Source organism: Alexandromys fortis, unplaced genomic scaffold (assembly GCF_014885135.2).
Source record: "Alexandromys fortis isolate MF-2015 unplaced genomic scaffold, M_Fortis_MF-2015_v1.1 scaffold_121, whole genome shotgun sequence".
NCBI lineage: Eukaryota > Metazoa > Chordata > Mammalia > Rodentia > Cricetidae > Alexandromys > Alexandromys fortis.
The window spans coordinates 2,300,052-2,307,095 of record NW_026068037.1 but is presented as its reverse complement, the minus strand read 5'-3'; the positions used below and the strand labels follow the sequence as shown (position 1 = coordinate 2,307,095).

Genomic DNA, 7,044 nt, shown 5'->3' with positions numbered 1-7,044 from the left:
CCGAGCCCCCCCCCCCCCCCCTCCATCCAGGTCTAGGAAGGTGAATGTCCAAATAGGCTAGGCTCCCACAAAGCCAGTACATGCAGTAGGATCACAACCCAGTGCCATTGCCCTTGGCTTCTCAGCAGCCCTCTTTGTCCGCCATGTTCAGAGAGTCCGGTTTTATCCCATACTTTTTCAGTCTCAGTCTAGTTGGAAGAAAATTTTTGAAGCCTAACTCTCAATTACCTTCGATGTTTAAAGATAAGAATGTCATTGAGATGTACATAGACCAGGGACTTCAAAAAGACCCAGTGAGTGTTTTATGTATGTTTTCTTGTGAAACTGCGTCTTTTCCTCTTTTTCTTTGGAAGCTCTGAGTTCTGCTGAAGGGAAGTCAGCTTTCTTGTGTTTATGGTACTTGTTCTCATTTGGGTGCTTTAGTTGTGGTATCAGCAAACACCTTCATCATTCCTACTGGAAATAACAGACTTTCGTGTTACGGTCATTGGGCAGCACAGGCTGATATTAAGGAATTGCCATTTAAAAGTAAAATGTGTGTCACTGTAAATACTGAACTTTAATTTAAAAGGTCAGGAGTTAAGTTCTGTTTTTCTTTCCGTGATGCAAAGAATTGGTATATCCAAAGACATGCCTCAAGGAAAATTTAGTATAAAAAAGTGGTTTTGTTTGTTCAAACTCCTTTTTGTGAATAAATTGAAAACTAATGTCCGGTTTTACTAATTTCAATTATTGCCAGCAGAAAAAAGTCTTTAAGATAATAGAAAAATTTACTATTGAATATTTTTGTCATTTCTTTGAAATGCTTATAACTTTTTGCCAGTTTGTCTGAGCTGGTGATTTACTTGGAATCCAGTTAGCATGGATTTTAGTATACTAATTTATATTTAGAATATTGTTATACCAAACACTTGTATATTTTTGAAATGTTTTTAATTTTCACTTTTTAAATGTTTAACTTTTTATTAATTTTTATTGAGCTATACATTTTTCTCTGCCCCTCTCCTTTCCTCTTCTTTCCTCTTCTACCCTCTCCCATGGTCCCCATGCTCCAAATTTACTCAGGAGATCTTGTCTTTTTCTACTTCCCATGTAGATTAGATCCATGTATTTCTTTCTTAGGGTCCTCATTGTTGTCTAGGTTCTCTGCGATTATGATTTATAGGCTGGTTTTCTTTGATTTATGTCTAAAAACCACTCATGAGTGAGTACATATATTTGTTTTTCTGGGTCTGTGTTACCTCACTCAATATGTTTTTCTGGATCTATACATTTACCTGCAAATCTCAAGATGTTATTTTTTTCTCCTATGTAGTACTCCATTGTGTAAATATACCACATTTTCCTTATCCATTCCTTACTCAAGGGGCATTTAGGTTGTTTCCAGGTTCTGGCTATGACAAACAATGCTGCTATGAGCATAGTTGAGCACATGTCCTTGTGGCATGATTGAGCATCCTTTGGATCTATACCCAAAAATGGAATGACTGGGTCTTGAGGAAGGTTGTTTCCTAATTTTCTGAGAAATAGCCACACTGACATCCAAAGGGTTTGTACCAGCTTGCATTCCCACCAGCAATGCAGAAGTGTTTCCTTTTCCCCACAACCTCTCCAGCATAAGTTGTCATCGGTGTTTTTCATCTTGGCCATTCTTACAGGTGTAAGATGGAATCTCAGAGTTGTTTTGATTTGCATTTCTCTGATGACTAAGGATGTAGAGCATTTCCTTAAGTGTCTTTCAGCCATTTTAGATTCCTTTGTTTAGAGTTCTCTGTTGATGTCTGTACCCATTTTTTTTACTGGATTATTTATTCTTTTGATGATCAGTTTCTTGAGTTCTTATTATATTTTGGAGATCAGACCCTGATGTGGGGTTGGTGAAAATCTTTTCCCATTCTGTAGGCTGTCATTTTGTCTTGTTTTTCATGTCTTTTGCTTTACAGAAGCTTTTCAGTTTCAGGAGGTCCTATTTACTAATTGTTTCTCTCAGTGTCTGTGGTACTGGGGTTATATTTAGGAATTGGTCTCCTGTACCAATGTATTCAAGTGTACTTCCCACTTTCTCTTCTGTGAGGTTTAGTGTGGTTAGCTTTATGTTGAGGTCTTTGATTCACTTGGACTTGAGTTTTGTGCATGGTGATAGATATGGTTCTATTTTCTTCTACATGTTGATATCCAGTTATGCCAGCACCATTTGTTGAATATGTTTTCTTTTTCCATTTGATATTTGCTTCTTTGTCAAAAATCAGGTGTTTGAAGGTGTGTGGATTGCTATCTGTGTCTTCGATTCTGTTCCACTGGTCCTCCTGTCTGTTTTTATGCCAATACCGGGCTGATTTCAGAATTGTAGCTCTGTAGTAGAGTTTAAAGTCAGGGATTGTGATGCCTTCAGAAGTTTTTTTACTGTACAGGATTGTTTTGGCTAACCTAGGTATTTTGCCCTTCTATATAAAGTTGATTACTGTTCTTTTGAGGTCTGTGAAGAATTTTGCTGGGATTTTGATGTGCATTGCATTGAATCTGTAGATTGCTTTTAGTAAGATTTCCATTTTTACTATGTTAATTCTACCTACCTAAGAGCATGGGAGATCTTTCCATTTTTTCTGGAGTCTTCTTCAATTTCTTTCTTCAGAGATTTAAAGTTCTTGTCATACAAGTCTTCCACTTGCTTGGTTAGAGTTACTCTGAGATATTTTATGCTATTTGTAGCTATTTGAAGGGTGATATTTCTCTGATTTCTTTCTTAGCCCATTTATCATCTGTGTAAATGAGGTCTACTGATTTCTTTTAATTAATCTTATATCCTGCTAGATTACTGAAAGGGTTTATGAGTTGTAGACTTTCTTTGGTAGAATTTTTGGGGTCACTTATGTAAACTATATCATCAGCAAATAGTGAGAGGTTGACTTCTTCTTTTCTGATTTGTTTTCCCTTAATCTCCTTTTACTGTCTTATTGCTCTAGCTAGGACCTCAAGAACGATACTGAATAGATAGGGAGAGAGTGGACAACCTTGTCTTGTTACTGATTTCGATGGTATTGCTGTGAGTTTCTCTCCATTTAGTTTGATGCTGGATGTTGACTTGCTGTATATTGCCTTTATTATGTTTAGGTATGTTCCTTGTATCCCTGCTCTCTCCAAGACCTTTATTATGAAGGGATGTTGTATTTTATAGAATGCTTTTTCAGCATCTAAAAAGATGATCATGTGGTTTTTATTTTTAAAAGTTGTTTACATGATGGATTTCATTGACAGATTTTTGTATGTTGAAGCATCCCTGCATCTTTAAAAAAATTTTTTTGCAATATATTTTGTTTACTATATTCTTACCCCACCTAGCCCAACTCCTCCTTGATTCCACCCTGTTCCACTTTATATTCCTTCTTTCTGTTAAACACTCACAGTAAAACAAAACACACACACATACACACACACACGGAATGTATTTAATGTTGGAAAACTATTACTGAGCATGAGGCTTGCAAGGGCTGAGAGGTGGTTGATATACCCAGTTTCACAGTGTTGAAGAAAACTCATTTTCCCTTTTTCAGCAGGTGTTAATTTCAAATAGCTTATTGGTTAGGGGCTGAACTTTGTGCCCACTTGTTTGTGCTTAGATTTTATCTGATTTGAATTTGTAAAAGTATTGGGCATGCTGCCACAGTCCCTATGTATTCGCGGATGAGCCCACACTGTTGTGTCCTTATTATCTGGTTCTTACAAGCTTCCTTCTCTTCCTCACAGATCCCTGACTGTGCCTTGAGGGGAGGGGTATACACATCAGACTTTAATTTTCTTTCAATTTTCTAATTATCTTAAAAATTCCAAGAGTTCATTGGACAACCCTACAATTCCTTTCTTGGTAAAACTTTATGATCCATGATGTGACTCCTCTTTTTTCTTTCTACCTTATAGGTGTTACTTTCAGTAACCACATTTGCTTCATGTTTCTCATTTTAATCCAGATATCATCTGAATTATTTTTAATTATGTTTCATATTTGAAAAAGATAATTATGTTTGTTTTATCAATTTTCCTGTTTTAAATAGTCTAGTACAGAGATTTTTCTCATATATTTGTTTGTCATAATGTTTGTGAGGCTTAGGAACAGCCACATAAGTTGAAAAACCTCATGTTTCTGAATTTTGTCTTAAGCTGCTTTATCCATTTGTGTATTTCTTATTACTAAATATTAGAAACTTGGGGCAGTGTGTGTGTGTGTGTATGCATTCCATATGAAACATAGGCTTTGAGATTAAATCATACTTGTTTAACTGCTTTGAGCCTAATTTTGTTACCTGTGAAATGAAGTGAAAAAATAAAGGCATTTGTTTCTTAGGGTGTAATGAGAATTAAGTCATGATGTACAGAGAGCACAGTGCTTAGCTAGTGTGCAGTAAACATTCAGTATCCATATGATAGTACTCATTATCATATCTATCCTTACCATTATTTCATTAGAATATATCTGTGATTTAGGAGCCCTTTCAACTCTGTCTTCAGTATTCTGTATTCATGAATAAATACATAGGTTTCTAGTTTGGAGAAAATGTAGAAGTCATTATATGACAGTGCTTTTTTAAGAGATAGCATTAAAATTGAGAGTAGACTTTTAAAATGGTTATATCAACTTGGCACAATAATTTTTTGTTCTTAAAAATTACAGATTTCTGTCTAACTGAAATACTTTTGTTTTATATATTATACACACAGTATTTATATAAGAACATGCTTATGCTACCATTTGTTGCTGCTGGAAGAAAGTTAATTTTACATTAAATTAACATTTGAAAATATATTCTAATGTTTTTTAAGTAAGTGGACAAAAATACAACCATCAAACTTCTTAATAAAAATATTTCACTAGGCATACGATCAGAATTCTTTGTTTCCTTGCTATTATGTAGATTTTCATGACAGCTCTTACAGAATTTTTATTTTGAGACAAAATAATGTGATTTTTGGTGAGGTAGAATATTTCAACAAAATTAGAAAATGATTTGACGCAAGTTTCAGAGTAAATTTGTCAATAGAATAATGTTAGCGGTACTAACAACCTGTATAGAATGAAGATTATATTATAAAACTTTATGTTTGAGGAAATTTGTTAGAAAATATCCTGTTTTAATACTGCCTTCTAATTTAATTAATATTTAATTTAAGCCCTTTATGATTCATCAAAAAAAGTTTTAGCCTACCTTGCAGTATGGTAATAATTCTTCTCATTTTGAATAAATTCTGATATATTTTTAAAAGCAGTTTTTTTAGAAGTATATCATTTGAAGTCATATGATATGGAAAATATGCTATCTACTTAGATTCTCTACATTTACATCAAATTTATTACTAAGGTAATAAACTTTTTTAATATAATAAACTTATATAAAATTAATGATTACCATAAGAACAATTGTATCATCATTAGCTGACATCATTCCAGTTATTTTTATCCTAATTTCGGGCTAACTGGTGATATTTATTGTGAAATTCATGACTCAATACCAATAGACCCCTGAGTATTGCATAATATCTTGCATGTTAATGCTATTATTGTAATAGTACAAAATAATAAATCCTAAAAGTCATTTACACCATGTTTTCTATTAACTTTAAGAATGATTATTCCTCTCCTACTCAAAATGAAATCATTCAAATAATTAGCATAGGAACTCTTTTGTTTCACAATTACTGGTTGATAACTAGGATATTTTTTTAAAACAAAAAAATTGTGATAATTCTCATTGCATACTAACCAAAAATACAAATTTTGTGATAGCTCTCATTGCATACTAATCCATAATAAAACATTGGCTTTATTATTGGTGCCTTCCACGGTTATTTTTTATGTTGATTTTGTGGTATATTTTTATATCTGTTTTATGAATAATATATTATTTTATAACTTGGTTCTGATTACAGAAAATCATGAAATGTGTTTGAGTTTTGTCTTTGATGCCATAGTTTGTTATGAGTCCAGCATATTTGTAATCACTGCTGATTCATATAATCACTTGCCACTCTGGTTTATTACTTCTGTCACAGTAGTGACTTAAACCTGAACTGTTTTTCTCTCTTTTTTCTTGTTTTTTGTTTATCATTGTTGTTGTTTGTTTGTTTTTCTGTAGTTTTGGTGTACCTGCCCTGGAACTAGCTCTTGTAGACCAGGCTGGCCTTGAACTCACAGAGATCCACCTGCCTCTGCCTCCCAAGTGCTGGGATTAAAGGCTGAGCCACTACTGCCCAGCTCTGAAATGTTTTTCTATGCCTTAGTAGTCTTTTGTTATAACCTAAAGTTTTGATTGTAGTTGGCATTTTGACATAAATGAATACGTATTAAGGACCTAAAGGATGTACATTAATATCACTTTTGAGGGGAGCTCTCATAACATTCTTGGGCTTCAGCACTCTTAATTTGTGGACTTGGAGTTTTTAGTACTTCTGAGATGAATTTTCTACTGCTCAGAGCCTTATTTCATATCTGTCTTGTTTCTCAGGCTTAGCAGATCTTGTACTGTTTAGTTAAATTTGTTAAGGTGAGATTTTGATTATTGGCAAGTCTACTTAATTTTATAATAAAATATTGCAATACTTGTAATACACAGCTTCTTCACATATCATACTGTCATAATTTATGAGTACTCAGTATCTTTATGCCTGTACTTAACATATGAGCATATGGTTAAAGATGTAATTCTTACTCTTCAGAAGTCTCTGTAATTATTACCTTAAAAATTGTGTCCCTTCATTATTTTGTTTTTGTTTTTGTTTGTAATTTTTTATTGAAAAAAAAAGATTTCCACCTCCTCCCCGCCTCGCATTTCCCTCCCTGTCTCCCTTTTCCCTCCTCCTCCCTCTCCTCTCCCACTCCCCTCACTCCTCTCCCCCTCCCTCTCCAGTCTGAGGGGCAGTCAGGGTTCCCTGCCCTGTGGAAAGTCCAAAGTCCTCCCCGCTCCATCCTGGTCTAGGAAGGTGGACATCCAAACTGGCTAGGCTCCCACAAAGCCAGAACATGAAGTAGGATCAAAACCCAGTGGCATTGTCCTT

At 34.3% G+C, this 7,044-nt stretch overlaps 1 protein-coding gene across 5 annotated transcripts in view; it reads left to right on the top strand.

Annotated features, from left to right (window-relative positions):
- The window catches only part of Tbc1d5 (TBC1 domain family member 5), a 429,722-nt gene that overhangs the window by 269,016 nt on the left and 153,662 nt on the right, over window positions 1–7,044 (top strand). The gene's annotated exons all lie outside the window — the stretch shown is intronic.